General features: G+C 51.3%; 1 long non-coding RNA gene and 2 pseudogenes across 1 annotated transcript; 2 read left to right on the top strand and 1 right to left on the bottom strand.

Annotated features, from left to right (window-relative positions):
- LOC119092236 (exosome complex exonuclease RRP44-like) overlaps positions 1-7,781 on the bottom strand; it is a 20,464-nt pseudogene extending 12,683 nt beyond the window's left edge.
- Positions 7,782-8,593: 812 nt separating this feature from the next.
- LOC119092235 (alkylglycerol monooxygenase-like) lies at positions 8,594-9,942 on the top strand (annotated as a pseudogene).
- Positions 9,943-11,425: 1,483 nt separating this feature from the next.
- Positions 11,426-16,185, top strand: LOC119091922 (uncharacterized). Its single transcript, XR_005093472.1, has 4 exons — positions 11,426-11,660; positions 12,659-12,715; positions 13,042-13,128; positions 15,934-16,185. It is a non-coding gene; the product is annotated as an uncharacterized LOC119091922 (long non-coding RNA).
- The last annotated feature ends 782 nt before the right edge of the window (positions 16,186-16,967 follow it).

The following is a 16,967-nucleotide window of genomic DNA, read 5'->3' as shown; positions in this document are numbered from 1 at the left end:
GCCGCCGCCTGGCCCAGGCAACACTCCGGAGGGAAGCCCAGCTCGCACGAGAAATCTGACACAGCGGCCCATGCGGTCAGCTCACGCCACACGGGTGTCAGGGTCGAGGCATGCGCAATGCGGCTTAGATCCATAGTTCAGCTTACAAGCTGCTATCTATCCTGGGCACGACATTGATATATCATAGCGGGCAGCATAAGCCCGGTTCCTATGCCGCATACCACAGCGCGTCGCCGGAGTGGTCAAGCAAGAGCAAGGTGAGGCGCAAATGCGTGCACCCGATCAGATGCCGTCGGTTATGGGCCAAGATGACTAGACTCTGGGTGAGACCAGCTGACACGCAACACGGCAGCGACGCGCCACGCCACGTCACGCAGGGGCGCACTACAAAACATGTGTAAACACGACCAGACATGGAGACACGGCCCGACCGGACAGGTGTCGCGGTCAGGGACGGGTCGTCCTGGCCAGACTCGACCAGGTAGGGCCAGACTCGGACAGGTAGGGCCAGACTCGCACAGGTAGGGCCAGACTCGGCACAGGTAGGGCCAGACTCGGCACAGGTAGGGCCAGACTCGGCACAGGTAGGGCCAGACTCGACACAGGCAGGGCCAGACTCAGCACAGGTAGGGCCAGACTCGGCACAGGTAGGGCCAGACTCGAGCACAGTAGGGCCAGACTCGCACAGGTAGCCAGACTCAACACAGGCAGGGCCAGACTCGCACAGTAGGGCCAGACTCGACACAGGCAGGGCCAGACTCGACACAGATAGGCCAGACTCAACACAGGCAGGGCCAGACTTGACGCAGGTACGGTCAGACTCGACACAGGCAGGGTCAGACGCGACACAAGCAGGGCCAAGCTCGACACAGGCCCGCCAGACTCAACACAGGCAGGGCCAGACTAGACATAGGCAAGGTCAGTCTACACGCTGCCACATGCGGGTGGCCCGGATCAGGACAGCTGGAAGCCACACCCACCATTGTCGAAGCCGACGTCCTCGATGGCCAGGTTGGATGGCACTGACCAGCGCTCGCGCGGGAACAGCTCCACGGCCACGATGTCGTCCTGCACGGCTCGGTTCAGGTTGTAGCGGCCCTGGATCAGTACCTGGCGGCGTCGGCGCAGGCTCAGGTTGGCGCCGCGCCTCTGGAGAGGGGGAGGGGGAGCGGGGCACCGCCAAGCCGCGAGCACGCTGTTCCGACCAGCCGGGAGAGCGTCACATGACGCGCGATGAACCATCTCAACGGCAATGACGTCGGCTCTCGGTACTGCCGTGTGGTGGGGCCGACAATGCGCTCCACACGCAGCACGGAAGAGTGCCCAGTACATCGTCACGATCACCACACGGCAACGTCAGATCAAAGCTGTCGATATTTCTCTAAGCTATGGCTCACACTGCCAGCCGACACCAAGCGGTTCCATCACCACGTGACCGTCGAACTGTGGGCAGTCGTTCTCGAAACCCCCCGTCTATCCGACCCCACCTCTCCAGCGCACTCACCGGCTGCTCGAGGCCCTCCACCATGACGGTGCCCTCCAGGTAGTTGTCGTCGCGCGCGAAGAACTTGCCCTGCCGGTAGGTGCCGCTCTTGATGCCAGCCTGCAGCAGCGCCAGGCCGAGGTGTTCCGGGTAGCAGACGGCGCCGTCGCCGGGCACGCCGAGCTCCAGCGAAGCCAGCTGATCGGCCAGCTCCGGGTGGTCCGGCATGGACCACACGTACGCGGAGACTGGCGGCGGCGTCAGCGCACCGTCACAGGCGTCACGGCACATCAGGCTGGTCAGGCATGGACCACACGTAAGCGGACACTGACGGCGGCGCCGGCGTCTGCGCACTGTCAAGGGTGTCACGGCACATCAGGCTGAAGGCCGTCACGCATCCCTCGACCACGGCACTTCACAGGCCACGGCTCTATGAACCGTGAAAGGGGGGGGGGGGACACCCTGGATGGCCACAGTGTAAGGTCTATTGAAGGCCCTTCTCCTCCGCCCCTCTGCTACTCGCTCAGAGCGGAGATCTCCGTCCTAACTGAGAGATGCCCAGCCCCTGGGTGTAGGGGCCATTAGTGACAGCACAGACAAGTAGGTGCAGGCATGTAACAAGTAGCTTTAAACATTTGACATTATGAACACGAAGTGTACAATCATGACACCTTAATATAAAGAAAGGAATTGACACCACTTATTGAAACAAATGGAAACCACCCAACTGTCACCATCGCAGCCCCACCCCGCCCCTGAACGCCAGCCCAACGGTACCAGCCGCCAGAGCGCGCCCACCGCGGCGCTGCTGCACGGAGCGCTCTCCGCCCACGCCGCCCCGCCGGTCACCTCTCATGGAGGGCAAGTCCTCCTTCCTGGCGCGTCGCAGGTTCTCCCGGTCGTCGGTGAGCAGCAGGGTCTTGACGCCGGTCGCGTGCTCGTTGTACCAGAGCGCCGCCCGCCGGATCAGGCGGTCGCTGTAGTCGTTGGACGTCTCGCCGGGCACGCGCTCCACGTACGTGTCCCTGTCGAGCGCGCGACGCTCACCAGAGGTCAGGGGAGGGGTGGGGTGGTGTGAGGGCAGGAGAAGTGGTGGACTGAAGTGAGCCAATGTCAGGAGCCATCACCTCAGGCGGAGCTAAGCGAGGTGAACAAAAGTGACTTCACGGGGGAGATATGGTGAAGAGAGAGATGACAGTAAGATAAAGCGACGAGGGATACGGTGATGTGGGTGTCGGTAGTGTAGTGGCTATCGCGCCTGCGTTAACCGCTTCTGGGAAACCAGAGGTGCGGGGTTTGATCACCCGCTGTGCCAGTCCCTCCTACCAGGATGAGGGGCAGGTAACGCCATATAGCCTCAGCAGCTAAGTGCGTCGTAAAGCCCCAATGACCAAATGATGCTGATGTGACCTCTGATATGAGATCAAGTGATGAGGTAAGTTAAGGGACATGGTGGGACATGAACCCCTGGAAAGGAGGGAAGGTGCCGGTTCTGTCTGCATGGGCATGACTTCAAGGCGGTGAGCAACCCTATTTCGATCAGCTCTGCTGATCAGATGCGCAACACCGAATGTCTTTCCCAGCGTGCTGCACGACAATTGTCTCCCAAGGTGTTGGCTGATTTGTGGAGATGCTATCATAGATTCGGGGTAGCTTTTCGTTCCCTAGCAGTTGCACACATCATTACGCACATCGTTCACCCCATCATTACATTATTCATTATTAGGGCATCATTACACACCATCAACCACTGAGAGCTCCAATTGCAAAGCTGGGCTTTCGCAACCTGGCACTCACGTCGTCTGACTCAAAGAACAAGTTCGTAGATCCAATCTGCATGAAAGCTACAGCCGTATCTCATGCGCTTATAAAATGGCTCCCTGCTTACCCAGATGTCAGCGTTATTACCCAAATGGAGAAGTACTTAGTGATCTATTGATAACATACTTGTGGTGTTCATTAATAAACACGTAGCAGTGTTTGTTGGTGGAGGACATGAGATCAGTCAGCTTCTTGTAGAGCGGGGGACTCCGCTTCCGCGCCTCATCCAGCACTGTCTTCAGCAGGATGACATTCTTGATGGCGTCGCTGGACAGAATCTCCAGCTGAAGACGGACCAATCATCAGTCAGTTCAGACATTGGCACAAATATGGGACACCAACAAAGGGGTGCCCAAAAGACAGCGTCGCTCAGCTGACATACGTTTAGCACTGCATATGAGCTGGAATTATGCATCTGAGCCGCAATTTTCTACGATTGTGAAAGGCTACATTCATTTAGCCTGAACATGTTCGAACATCACAGTACCCATTGCAGCTTCATGGTCAGCTGGCACCCGATAATACTAAGCAGGACGTCCGGATAGGAACAATAAGACGGCTATTCCATGGACGGCAGCAATTAAAAAACAACAACGCACTTCCACATGTGGTAACTTTCAGACGTTTGACGTTGTTGAGCCAGCCTGATCACACCACCGTAACACCGGGTCAGCTCCAGCCGGCGACCACCGCGGGGGACGACACACACCCGGGGTACCGGCGGGCGCGGCGGTGCCGGGCGCCTCGGCAGCAGCACCTGGTGCAGGATGACGTTCGTGTTGGCAGCAGCAGGTGCGGCTCTGGCACGGCCGAGCTGACCGAGGGCGCCGCCCCGCTCCAGCGGCGCCTCGTGCGCGGCTTGCCGGCAGTCCTCGCAGCCCTGCACGCCGCACCACCCAGGTCGTCCCGCAGGTAGTGCTCGCGCACAATCTGAGGAGGGGACGCGTATTGGCATAGGTCAGGTGCTGTGCCCGGCCACCGTCTGCCTCTGCTCGACCCTGTCACAGTGCTGGAACATGCACCGCTTCTGAACCATTAAAATACAGAAAAACGACTGCTCGACCACATTCGGCGCGTGCTCCCGGCCGAGGTCGGAGCCGCAGCCGGTTCGGAGCAAGCATAAAACGCGGAAGACTTGCTTCAATCAACCCCTCGCAACCAGTCATGGTCTTCAGTCAATCGATCATTTCATTGACATGCTGAGAGGCAGTACATAACCAACAGGCAAACTGGTGTTCACAGGCGTGGAAGTTTGCTTTCCATTGTGCCTGTAGACGTCATGCCTGAGCTTCCTGAGTGCACCTTCCTCCCAGAGCTTTTCGCCAGTGAAGCTTCTTTCCGGAGCTTCCTCGACCACTGATCAACAATTTTTGCAGGTGTGAAATCGAAAAGAAACCTTTGGAGAAAAGGAATTGTTATGAATGAGGACTGCAGATGTCTGGATGCCATTTTTGTTGATGTTATAAATATTCCACATCTGCGCCGTCTGATCGAGGGCTTTGTACGTACTTAAGCAAGGGCTTAGGCAAACCATTTCTGCGGTTAAGCAGGCCATCCGTACTTAAGTTGGCTAGCCCATGCTTAAGAAAGCTAACCCAAACGAGCCAAACCCCGTACTTAAGCCAGCCAGTCTGTACTTAAGCTGGCCAGCCCTGTACCTAGGAAGGCCCGCCGCTCTTAAGCAAGCCAGCCCCTACTTAGCCAATCCAGCTCCGCACTTTAGCAAGCCCCGTACTCAAGCAAGTTAGCCCCGTAAATAAGCAAGCCAGCCCCGTACTCTACCAGGCCTGCCCCGTACTGAGCAAGTAGTCACGTGTTTCAGAAAATTAGCCCCATACATACGCAGGCCAGCACCGAACTTAAGCAGCCAGCCCCGTGATAAGAAAGCGAGCCCGTGCCTAGCAAATCAGCCCAAGACATAAGCAAGCCAGCCCCTAATTAAGCACGCCAGGCCCATATATAAGCAAGTCAGTCATACGCTTAGGCAAGGCGGCCCCTAATAAAGTCTACCTATGAGCTGAGCGTTGAAGACAATCTGCTTTTCCTGAGTGTTGTTGTCAATGATAACTGGGAAACTTGGTGACCTCTGCCTATCGTAAGGCAACTCACACGGGACATGGCTGAACGCATGTACTAAATGGTTCTTACGATACAAAACAAGCGTAACATGTGCCATTTACAGAGGCTGTGCGCAGTCCCTCCCATGGGAGCAACTGAACCAGAGGTTCTCGACTTAAGCATATTTGGGAAAACGGTTTGCCACAAAGTCGAAGAAAGAAACCAAAAAGCGCAAGGTGCAAACAAGAGGCAGCCGAAACACCAAGCCAAAAAAACATCCAGCCATTTGCAGAATCTGCATCGGCGTACAAAAAAAAAAAAAACGTAGAGAAAAGCACCATGCATCCGCTCGACCGAAAAAAAATCAGCAACAAATAATTGCAACTCTAGCAAGCCAGCAAACTGTATGACCAAAACAACACCGTTACCGAAAATGACTGAATGTGCTTGAACTTGTACTTGAATTAACTTGAAATGCATGGAAACAATTATCAGTCACTGCCTGCGAACGCGTGCAGGGCACTGCACATCCCGAATCCCCCAGTCCACCGCATGACTATAAGTGACGCCCGCTGAGTCTTCCCATCGTCGAACTCGTACTATTTCGGGCAGCGTCGGCTCTCGCTACATCCACCGCGCGCCCGACCAACCGCCACCCAGCGGTAGTTTCCGCACCGCTTCGCCGCCGCGTGGACAGGCAGTCCGCGGCGCCGTCCGCGCCCTCCCTCGCCGTGCGCTCTGATTGTCTTTTAATCGCGGACTGTAGACTGAAATCGCTTTGATCTGTGTGTGTGTGTGCGTGATCGCTGTGTGTTGTGTTTTCTTATATGACTAAGCGCATCACTAACACACGTGAATGCGCTTTAAGCAAAAAGAAAACGAAATGCCACGCATTGCAGAGACGCATCCCCGAAAAAATACGACAAAATGCCACCAGACATCACTGACACAAAGGCACTTCACAGACGCCATCATCAAATTGCTGCGATGCCATTGTTGCTATTTGGGCTTAAGGGCGCGTCGACAGCCGCAGTCATTTTGTGCCCTAACTCTGGATGTGCGGAACTATGTCGCGTATACGATAACGGTAGCTGTTCTAGGTTTCCGAAGCGTGTCCAAAAAACACAAGTTGCGATATGAACGCAGCACGCAGAGTGCCACGCAAGTACGCTAGGGTGCTTTTGGCAAGGGTCGTGCGGGGTCAGTAGATGCCGTAAAGGTGAATGAATGATCGTGAAGTCAATGTCGTTGAAAAAAAAAATATGCAAGAACTGCTCTCACGTTGATAGTGCGATTCTCGCCTATGAGTGAGCGCAAGGACAATCTATGTTGCATATGACGACCAAAGTGGGGGTAGCGCTCCGTGGTGGTAACGTGCGGACATTGCACGAGGACATGAGCTAAGGACGGGGCGTCATTACAGCGAGAACGTGCTATTCTCCCTCAGTTACGTACCGTGACCACAAAGTCACGTGGTCTGTGATGTCACGCACCGGCTGACGATGTCGCCAAGATTTTGTTAGCCCGTCAGCAGACGAGAAAGCGCAACCAGATCAAAAATCATCTGACAAAGAGGAGGGAGTTCCAACTGACAGCTCTTCCGTACGCGAGTACATTGGGTGGAGTGGGTTGGGGGCTTGTCTCCTATTCTGGGGGAAATGCGATGTAGGATCGCATAAGAGAGAGAATTGAGCCACCAGGAGCAACCACGAAAAGGTGGAGAAAATACTTGGTGTTTGGTGTGTTAGTTGCGTTCCCCCAGTAGATCAACAGCGTTATAGTAATCGGAAAAAGATGGAGAACGGGAACGCAACGCCTTGCGTCTCTAACATGGGCTTTGTCAGTAAAATGAGAGTTTAATGAAAGGATGGCTTCATGCCAGCACAAGTGACTGTGGAGGATTCAATGGACCTTTGACACAAGAAGCATTTAGTGAACACTTAAAATGACAAAGGAGGAAATTTAAATGAGGTTGGAATGGGAAACACTCCACTACATATCAGAAAGATGGTGGTAATACTGGAGCACGATCCACACTTCCAAACACCATTTTGTATGCAGTACGTTATGGTCGGCGGTAAGCCAAAGTGTGTGGTTTGAAGTAGTTAAAAGGTAAAGGGCAAAACGAAAGTTGTCTGAAGTAGTTTAAAAGGTAAAGGGAAAAGGAAGGTAAGTCCAAAACTTTCCTGTCAGCCCAAACATCGAACGCATGACGTCAGCACGCATGACGGAACGCATTTGACAACTGTGCTGACGACAGATCGAACGGGCCTTCATATTAGTATATGCCAAGAAGGGTTCGGAACTGGGCATGGAAAGACGACGACGACGGTACTTACCTTGAGAACATTGCCACGTCTGTTCTTCTTCAGGAATGTATTGTGCTTCAACATGTTGCTCCGCAACTCTTCCCGTAAACCTCACTGCAACGGAAATAGTGAGGTACATACTGATTCATCGAAATCGTTTTAATGGGATATCACAAAATGTTAGGTTACCAACGCGACAGAATGTGAATGAATGCGAATGTGGTGTGCGCCCTGCTCCAGAACGTGTAAGCTAAAATGCCCAGCTAGGGTGGCATCTAAAATATTATGCACGATGTGGCACACGCGCATACCCCGCATCATGGCTGGCATGCGCACTGAATCGCAACAGCTGACGTCCTTGCCCTGGCACATGCTCGGTAGAACAAAACAATCAGACAAAAACTGTACCGTCCGCTCACCGGTGGCCCCTCTCATAACTCAGCGTACTCAGGGAAAAATACGCCCGCTTCATCATTCCGGTGTTTATAAGGTTGGGCGTACTCTTCTATGAGAAAGGGCGGGATGGATGGTTGGAGATTCCATTTGCGCAAGTGCGCTCGAGAAGAGCGCCACACCTTTGTGCTGCCAGAGACAGTGAAAGTCTCAAGACGGTACGCGTACGGATATGTACAGCGCATACACAAATGTTCTTTCAGTGCCACGGAAAAAGACTACGTGCCACGCTCGCAAACGTGGCAACTGTTGTTGGCAGTAGAACTTCGGAAGTGGAAAACACGGCGTACGGTTGGTGTGCAAACCAGGCCAAGGTCTCCGGAAGGTCATGCGTGAGCGAGTGTTCGTCTCTGCCGGCAAAGCACAGTTGGCAGCAGGGCTGAGCACTCGCCGCTCTACCTCCTGCGAGTGTGGGCTGTCGGCCGGCGCTCAAACCGGACCCTGAGCTCTCGTCTACACCTGCTTAGAGATGGAGGCCGCGGCGTCGCTCGGGGACCAGATGCGCTCGGCAGCGCTGGACCTGCTGTACATCCGCAACGTGACGGGCCACGTGTCGACAGCACGTGCATCAGGTGCCTGACTACACGCGCCAGGCGGTGCCAGCCTTCCTGCTGCTGGCGCTGCTCGAGTTCGTGCTCCTGCAGACGCGACGCCGGGGCCGCGCCACGTTCGCTGACCACACGGTTGTCGCTGGCCAGTGGGATGGTGCACCTGGTGGTTGTCGGCCGGCTGCGGCTTCCTGCCAGTGTGGGCGTACGCGACCATCTTGCAGCGCTGGCGACTGCTCGAGCTACCCTGGGACTCGGTCGGGCGTCTGGTGGCTGACGCTCGTCGGCGTCGACTTCTGCTTCTACTGGCAGCACCGTGCCCTGCACGAGGTCAACTGCTTGTGGGCCATGCACCAGGCGCACCACAGCTTCCGAGTACTTCAACCTGTCGGCGGCGCAGCGGCAGCCAGTGCTGCAGACGTTCGTCACGGGCGTGTTCTACCTGCCGCTGGCGGTCCTCGGCGTTCCGCCGGCCATGTGGCTGTCCCACCGCGCCTTCAACTTCATCTACCAGTTCTGGATCCACACGGAGCTGGTAGGCTCGCTGGGTCCGCTGTGAGCTCGTCTTCAACACGGCCTCGCACCACCGCGTCCACCACGCCTCCAACCCGCGCTATCTGGAACCGCAACTACGGTGGCTTCCTCATCGTTTGGGACCGGCTGTTCGGCACCTTTTGTGCCGAGGCCGAGCCACCCACCTACGGGTCTCTGCCCAACGTCGACTCCTTCGACCTCTGGACGGTTGCAGCTGGGCGCGTTCGCGCGCGTGGCGGCGGCGGCGCGGCGCGAGGTGGACTGGGCGGACGCGGCGCGCCCGCATGCTGTGCGGTCCCGGCTGGCAGCCGGGTGGACCGCGGCTCGGCGACCGGCCGCCGTGCCGTCCGCCCGACCCGCGCCGCGTCAAGTACTCCGTTGCCGGCGCGAGCGGCGCTCCAGCTGTACGTGGCGGCGCACGGCACGCTGCTGGGCGTGGTGCTGCTGGCCGGCCTGCGCTGGCGACGCCACCCACCGCCGCCCTGCTCATCGCCTCGGCCACGGCGTTCGCACGCGTGGTGAATGGCAGTCGGTATGGCCAGCCGCTCGAGGCCGCCCGCTGTCTGAGTGTGCTCCTCTGGCTGGCAGGTGCAACACTGGCTTCTGTCTGGCTCACTACCACCGGCATTGTTTGTTTGGTTGGGTCAGCAATGCTGTGGCTCACATGCCCCCATGGTGTTTGGTACATGGATGGACTGGGGTCAGCCCCGAGGAAAAGGACAAGTGCGGGCACTGAGGCTAAGTCTCAGAGAGTGCAGGGGATGCTTTCAAAGCCCATCCAGACATTGCCAAACAACAAAGTTTATAATCACTTTCTGAATTCAGATAGCAACTACCCTTGCAACATACAAAAGCAGGGTTTGTACATGGAAAATGTATTGTAAGAATGTTGGATGGTTTGGTATACTACAGTTACTTTTTGAGTAACAATACAAAATATGTGTCATGAAAGATCTTATTACTTTGTTTGCTGTATTTGGGCTGACAGGATGACATGGAACAGTAGGCAGACCCAAAGAAATGGCATAGTAAGCAAGCACACACATGTTCAAATAGGTGTGCTCTGCCTTTGTGTTCTGTGTTTGTGTTCTGCCTCATACCAGTGGACATGGTTCTTCATGGGGATGTTGACTGGTTACCTTTGACACTAGGCAGAATTGATACCATACCCAATATATTTTTGTCATCCATGCTCTGGCTTACAGACTTGGTCATTGCCACACCAATCTGACTATAGCAATCACTCAATGAAATCACACAATGAAGGTTATCACTAATGAATCCTCTCACTCAAACAAACAACAACCAAAAAGACAACACAAAATGTTCTAATTTTGAATCTGTCTGCCTTTCTGCTAGTTTGTCTGTATTCTCCATGGGTCCATGGATCTATCACATGATCTGCCATAGCATGACATTCAACCAGATGCTGGGCAGGGGAATGGGAGTGCTCTAAGTTGGGGGGGGGGGGATGGTGCACTGAAATGTTATTTCTTTGCAGTCAAGATGTATCCACTGGTCAGACCAACACTCAATTTTCAGGTTACCACACCTTGTCCCCCAGTACCTGTGCCACTGTGCCACTGTGCTTAGAGTGCTCTTCTCACGTAATACTTGAAATAACAACGTAGTTTTTGTCGAAACCCCCAAAGTCATCTGATTTGCATGTTGATTAGAAACCTTTATCGCTACGTTAATAAGCCATGTCCACTTAGTTCCATCAAGTCTGCAGAACAAGCCAAAGGCACGTGCTCCTATCGAATGCATCCCTGCAAGTTGGCGGTGTGAAATACCTTAATTTTCGCACGTCAGATGACCATCCACGCGTCGTCGCAGGTCAAACCACAATTCTGCACGCCGGTGCATCAAAACGGCGATGTGCGTACAAAATGTATCGACAGCGGCAGAACACATGCTGGCTATTTGCAGCCATATTGGCAAGCTATGGGGGAGAATGAAGGTAAAGGTGAAACTGCAGATTTCTCCCTGCGCATGATTTCTAAAATTTGAGATTTTGGGCTCATTTTTTGAAAATACGTTATTTGATGTGGAAAATATTTTAAAAATGTATTATTTAAGGCTCATTTAAGGCGTTTCATATTTTTTTAAAATTTGTTCTTGATATTTTTTATCTACTACAGCCTAGCGAAGTACCCGATTTGGTACCCAGCATAACTCTAGGCAGAATTGACGCAGGTGTACGCGCCACGCGCCTGGTGCCTTTACCCATTGCCTCGCGCATGCCACTATCCGGGGCAACCACCTATCTCAATAACGTCCATTGGTGGGTGGGCGGCCGTCACTGATGTGGGATTGTGGTCGTCCGTATTGAAAACGGAAAGAGTACTTTTGTGACCGAAGGCCCGAAGTTGGCAAGAAGAAAGCAGGAGCGTGGGAAGATCTTTTGACTCGACTTCATAGTTCATTGCCAAGTAAGAATGTCGGGAAGAGAAGGTAAGATTTTGTTTTAAAAGTCGAGAAAGGTTAGGTTCATACGTACGAATGATTTGACACGTTGTTCAAAACACCCTATGCTCAGTCTATGCTAAGCCCTTGCAAGCAGCCAGGGGTAGATGTAGAGAGTGGGCTACATTGTTGAGGAACTGTGCTATGAATTTTGCTGGTAGGCTTAACCATTTTTAATTGCGCAGGCCCACCAAAATATATGGCACTACACTCTATGCATGTCCTGATGATGCTCTAGGAGCAATGTGTATGATACATCTCAAAGGGCTCAATGCACCAGGATGCTCAAATAGTAAGTGCATTGCTATGGCATGTAGGAGGTCCCTTAGTGGACCTAGCCCAGATATTTACCCATCTGACTGAGCTTGTGGCAATGAATGGCTCAATATAGGTACCTGGCCATGCTGAATAAAGGGTATGCAGCATCTGCTCACTGTGCATTTATTGGTCATGATTTTGGGGTGGAGATTTTGATGTGCTAAAAGTTTACTTTGTCATTAATTGCATGTAAAGCTATTGATTCATAACCAGATTGGACATTTTAAAGTCTAGACACCACTTATAATTTGCAAGAGAACAAAATGACTTTTGACTTCTACTATGAATTATGTATATAATACTAGCAAGTCATTTACCTCAAGAAACAATAGTACAATGGGGGTAGAAAGATTTTGGTTGGTTTTTCACCTTTTCTGCACATTTCTTTTCAGAATACTGTTATTTTGGATGTCCTTTTGCATCAGGAAATTGGTGTTATGGTGGGGGCAGTGCCAAACTGCCAGCACAATATACCAGAGCATCAACCAATTTACACAATAAATTGTCTCATGGGGTGGCCAGTCTTGGTGCAGGCAATAAATAAACCTAGTATAATCCTCAGGACATGTCAACCCTAGTCTGAGCTGGCATTTTATGATGTGCTGAAGCAATTATTTATGGATATAATCATGTGCATTTATAAATAATCCTTTGTGTTTCTGTTTTAGGTGGCAAGAAGAAGCCCCTGAAGGCTCCTAAAAAAACAGGGCAAGGAGATGGATGAGGTGATAATTCTTCTCAGTTTTTTACTTCCCTGTTGTTGAGCTGCTTTTGCTATTGTATTTATTATTTAGTCCACATGCCAACTTTTGATGACCTGTATAACCAAATTGTATATTTTGTGCATGTTAATTAAGCAATAATGCTGATAGCTGTTTTGACTTTCCACTGACATTTGAATTTCTGACCACCTTTTGTCTGTCATAAGCTAAGCTTCCTTTTACACCATTAATAACTGATTCATCCTTATACATGGTGATTCATTCATCCTTATAATATCATTGTGACATGAAGCATGGCTGTGCTTTATACCATGGTTGTATTGTTTCAGTCTGATCTGGAATTCAAGAAAAAACAACAGGAGGAGCAAAGAAAATGAAAGAGCTGCAGGCCAAGGCTGCTGGCAAAGGACCTCTGGGTATGCTAATGGGGTGTAGGCTACCCTTAGACATCTTATAGTAGTGATTGCAACATGTATGGAGTGTGATTGCTCAAGGTTTGCATTACTATGCTAACTTTAAGGTGGATGCAGTACACACATGTGCCTGGAATTGGAAGGTATACATGCTTTTCAGTATCTAGGCCACATTTTCATCTCTGATCTTAGCAATGAGCTAAAGCAGGAATATGGGTTTGCATTCAGCTTCACTGCCTGCCCTGCAGCAAGCCCTCCCAACTTGACAAAGGTTAACGGTCCTTACCTAGTGTCGGACACCATGCTCATAACAAGTCTGTACAAAAGAAGAAAAAATGGTTTATCTCTCCATCACCTGGTGGATCTTCTGAAGTTCCGAGCGTACATCTTCCGAGTGTAGATATTCCGAGTGTAATTCTCCCATGCAGTGGGTTTGTGGGCAGTGGATCTTCCGGGCTGATTCATATCTTGCAGGGTGAAGAGATCAGTGAGAAGAGCCCGTAACAAGCATGGCGACTGCCAGGTCATAAACCATTCTTTGCATTGATGAAGTACTGCAATCAGCACCGGGTTTATGTTTTGTAGACTATTGTTTAAACGTTTCTAAGAAAAACGTTTGGGGGGGGGGCTAGTCACGTGCACACTGGCACCCCTGTCAAATCGAGACCAAGCCAGGCCGTAGCCGACTGGGTGGCAGAGGTGCCGTTGTCGCCAATCATACCGCAGTTGTAGCTCCGTTGCGCACAGTACTAGAAGTTATACTGGATTCTATGCATATACATGTAAACACACTGGCTTGCGCGCGAGCGTAGGCGTCACGCATGCAACATACATTTCTGAATTGTTCGCCTATCGGGATATTTTTCCACTTATTACATTTTGAGGCACTTTTGGGGCAACTACACAGCTGCGCGCTTCGGGTTGTTTTACAAAAGTTTGTGGAGGTTTTGTCAGGCTTTGGTCAGGAAGGGGAAGAGCTTGAGTATCGGAGTATTGTCGATAGTTCAGAAGCGCTTCTTGCCATCATCACGGGTCCAGAATTTATCTTGTCTCTGTTCTCTGACATTAAACGTTTGTTGCCTCGGGTATAGTTCGGAATGTTAACCGCGACTGCCAGCGTCATCTGTTACTAGCGCTGAATGTCCTCCGACTGGCTTAATCAAATCCTGACCTGATCCAAAACCTGGTCGTTATCTGCCGTTGTCAGTCGGTGACAGATGTCGTTTCACCCGTGAACGCATTGGAGGTGTTTGGCTTTTTAGTTTTCTTCTCAGTCTTGCTGGTGTACACGCGAAGCCAGTATCGGCAGATAGTGATTATGACCAACCTTGTCCATACTGGTGTTAAAAGGCATATTTCACATTTGAAGACATTGAGGCAAGCGTCAGATATGGTGAAACGAGCTCACATGTAACTATTTGTATACTATTTAAGTGGAAAAGACTGCTGTAAACAGCACGATTCTCTTCCAAGTAAACACGCTTCTCGAAGCGTCATGGTTTGATTACGTCATCGTACCTTGGACATCACTGATTGAGTCAATTTACGGTCTTTATATCTGGAAATTGCGCTCAGAGGAGTCGCCCTCGAAAGTGGAAAAGACTGCTCCAGACAGCACAACTCATTGTTTAGTCGATATGATCCTCAATGTGACATGGTTTGATTACGTTATCGTACCTTGAACGACATTGATTGAGAGCTAATTGACGGCTGTTAGATCTGGAAATCGGGCTCACGAGCGCCAGGTGTGAAGGCCTCGACAATCTTTTTTCTTGGTCTTGATCGCATTGCTTATGGAAAGGCATGATTTGAATTACATTATTACGACGTTATAAATGCCAAGGTGATCTTGAAATACTCTCCGATGTACCGTTCCCCATTTTCGCGGGCGATTAGTTCAGAAACTAGAGGGGCTAAGGTCTTAAGGAGGGCAGGATGGTGAACAGCGCTGAAAGGTTCTTTAAGGTGGCTGTTTCAGTTAAAAACTCCACATAAATGTGGAACACACTCTTCAGAGGGGCTGTTCCACATTTGGTCTGGTTTAAACGTGGAGAAGTATCTGTATGGCCATTCCCTACTATCCCCAGCCATATCCTTTTTCAGGCGTCTAATTCTCTTGTTGTGTAGGATGACAAGTGATTGTGCCCTCTATGATGTGCCACTTACGGGGAAGTCACCCAGACATGTACAGCATTTGGAAATGTGGGAGCAACCCATCTCATTCACTGTTAAACGCGCATGGCCAAGACAAATATGGCCGGTCTATGAATTTGTGTTTGCGAGGATGCGAAATCAAGGTCCCAAAGACTTATAGCATTTGATTGGCTTCTAATCAAATTTCGCTGCTGGTTGTCTGCTTCGATCACAGGCCGCGTTTTTTTTGGGCAACTACTAGATGTGACGAATAGCACGCTATGAATCGAATAAGTTCAAAAATGGCGATGTAACCGGAACTGTAAGTGCAATTTTGGAGGATGTCATCGCGGAAACAGACGAGAACAGCGTGAAAAAGCCAAGACATGCACATATGCTCGTTTGTTTAATTCACCCACCTAAGTGGACAACGCCACCTTGCGACGCGTTGACGTATTACAAATCGGCCGGCAGCGACTCTGCAGCGATTTTAACGTTACGCAAACGTTCCATGACGTCGTCGGTATTGAGGTTTTACAACACACTTTGTTTTTATGATGAGACTAGGTCGTTGCCAATGCACCACTGTGTGAAAGTAGTTCTTGAATGTGATGCTAGCTGCTGCGCTTAAGTTTGTTGCCAACAACTAACATGCAACATAACCTTTGTTTTTAGCGACCGGTGGCATCAAGAAATCGGGCAAAAAATGACGACGGCTGCCCACCAACGCTACCACCGACCCCACCGCGTGCCGAGGTCAGAGGGAGCACCAACAGCTCCTGCTGCGTGTCGCTGCTGATATTGAAACTGTTCTGGATCGGCCAGACTTCGCCAGTTGGCTCAGCCGCGCAGATTCCTGCTTGAAGGCGACGTCCGTTCTGACGCTCCGTCTGTGAACGCTCTCAAATACACGATTCCATGATGTAACTCATGTTTCGACGCTTTAACGACTAGGCAGTGCCGGATGTGAAAGGCGACCGGAGGAGTGCTGAAGGTGATGGAAGTGACCCTAGATAACGTTTGTCTGGGTTATGAGAACATTGCTATTGTCTGCCTCGTTCGCGCAGCTCTTGACAGGAGACCACAGGCTGCACTGAGCGGTGTTCTTAACATCGGTTAGAAGGTATGGGCAGTTCCAACCGTTAATTTTTTTTTGGGGGGGGGGGGTGGAAAGTCATGGAACGGCTTCAAAATATCCCCATAACACCATAATGCATGTATTATGTATTACGCACAGACATAGCGTATGCATGTATGTGTGAGGTTACTGAATGATTGTTTAGGTCAACAGCAAAGGTTCATTTACTTTCGGATTTATATACCTGAATTATGGCTAAATCCATGTTAGCTCTGCCAGAATGGGATTCGGATGAATTTCAGTTTTCAACAGCTGCCTTTAATCAGGTGCGGATTCAGATTCATTCGCTTGTGCTCGAATTTTTGTCGCAGACTGAACAGGAGTGAAGAAATGTGGACAGAAAACATTTACATTGGGGTTAGAAGCAATGATGTATGTGAACAGACTTCACGAAACAAAACAGCTGAAAGTCCACGCAATGCTGACATCTCTGACTTGGCTGGACCTCGTCAAAGGCTGTTCGCTCGAATTCTCGAATGTGGTCTGGGGCCGAGCCAGGTGTTGCGTCACTTAGCCTGGGTGTGCTCACACATTGTTTGCCGGCTCTCTTCGTCCCACGACCCGCCTGATG

Source organism: Pollicipes pollicipes, unplaced genomic scaffold (assembly GCF_011947565.3).
Source record: "Pollicipes pollicipes isolate AB1234 unplaced genomic scaffold, Ppol_2.1 Scaffold_3447;HRSCAF=4054_pilon_pilon_pilon, whole genome shotgun sequence".
Taxonomy (NCBI): Eukaryota; Metazoa; Arthropoda; class Thecostraca; order Pollicipedomorpha; family Pollicipedidae; genus Pollicipes; species Pollicipes pollicipes.
The sequence above is the reverse complement of the archived record's forward strand: the minus strand, read 5'-3'. Positions and strand labels throughout refer to the sequence as shown.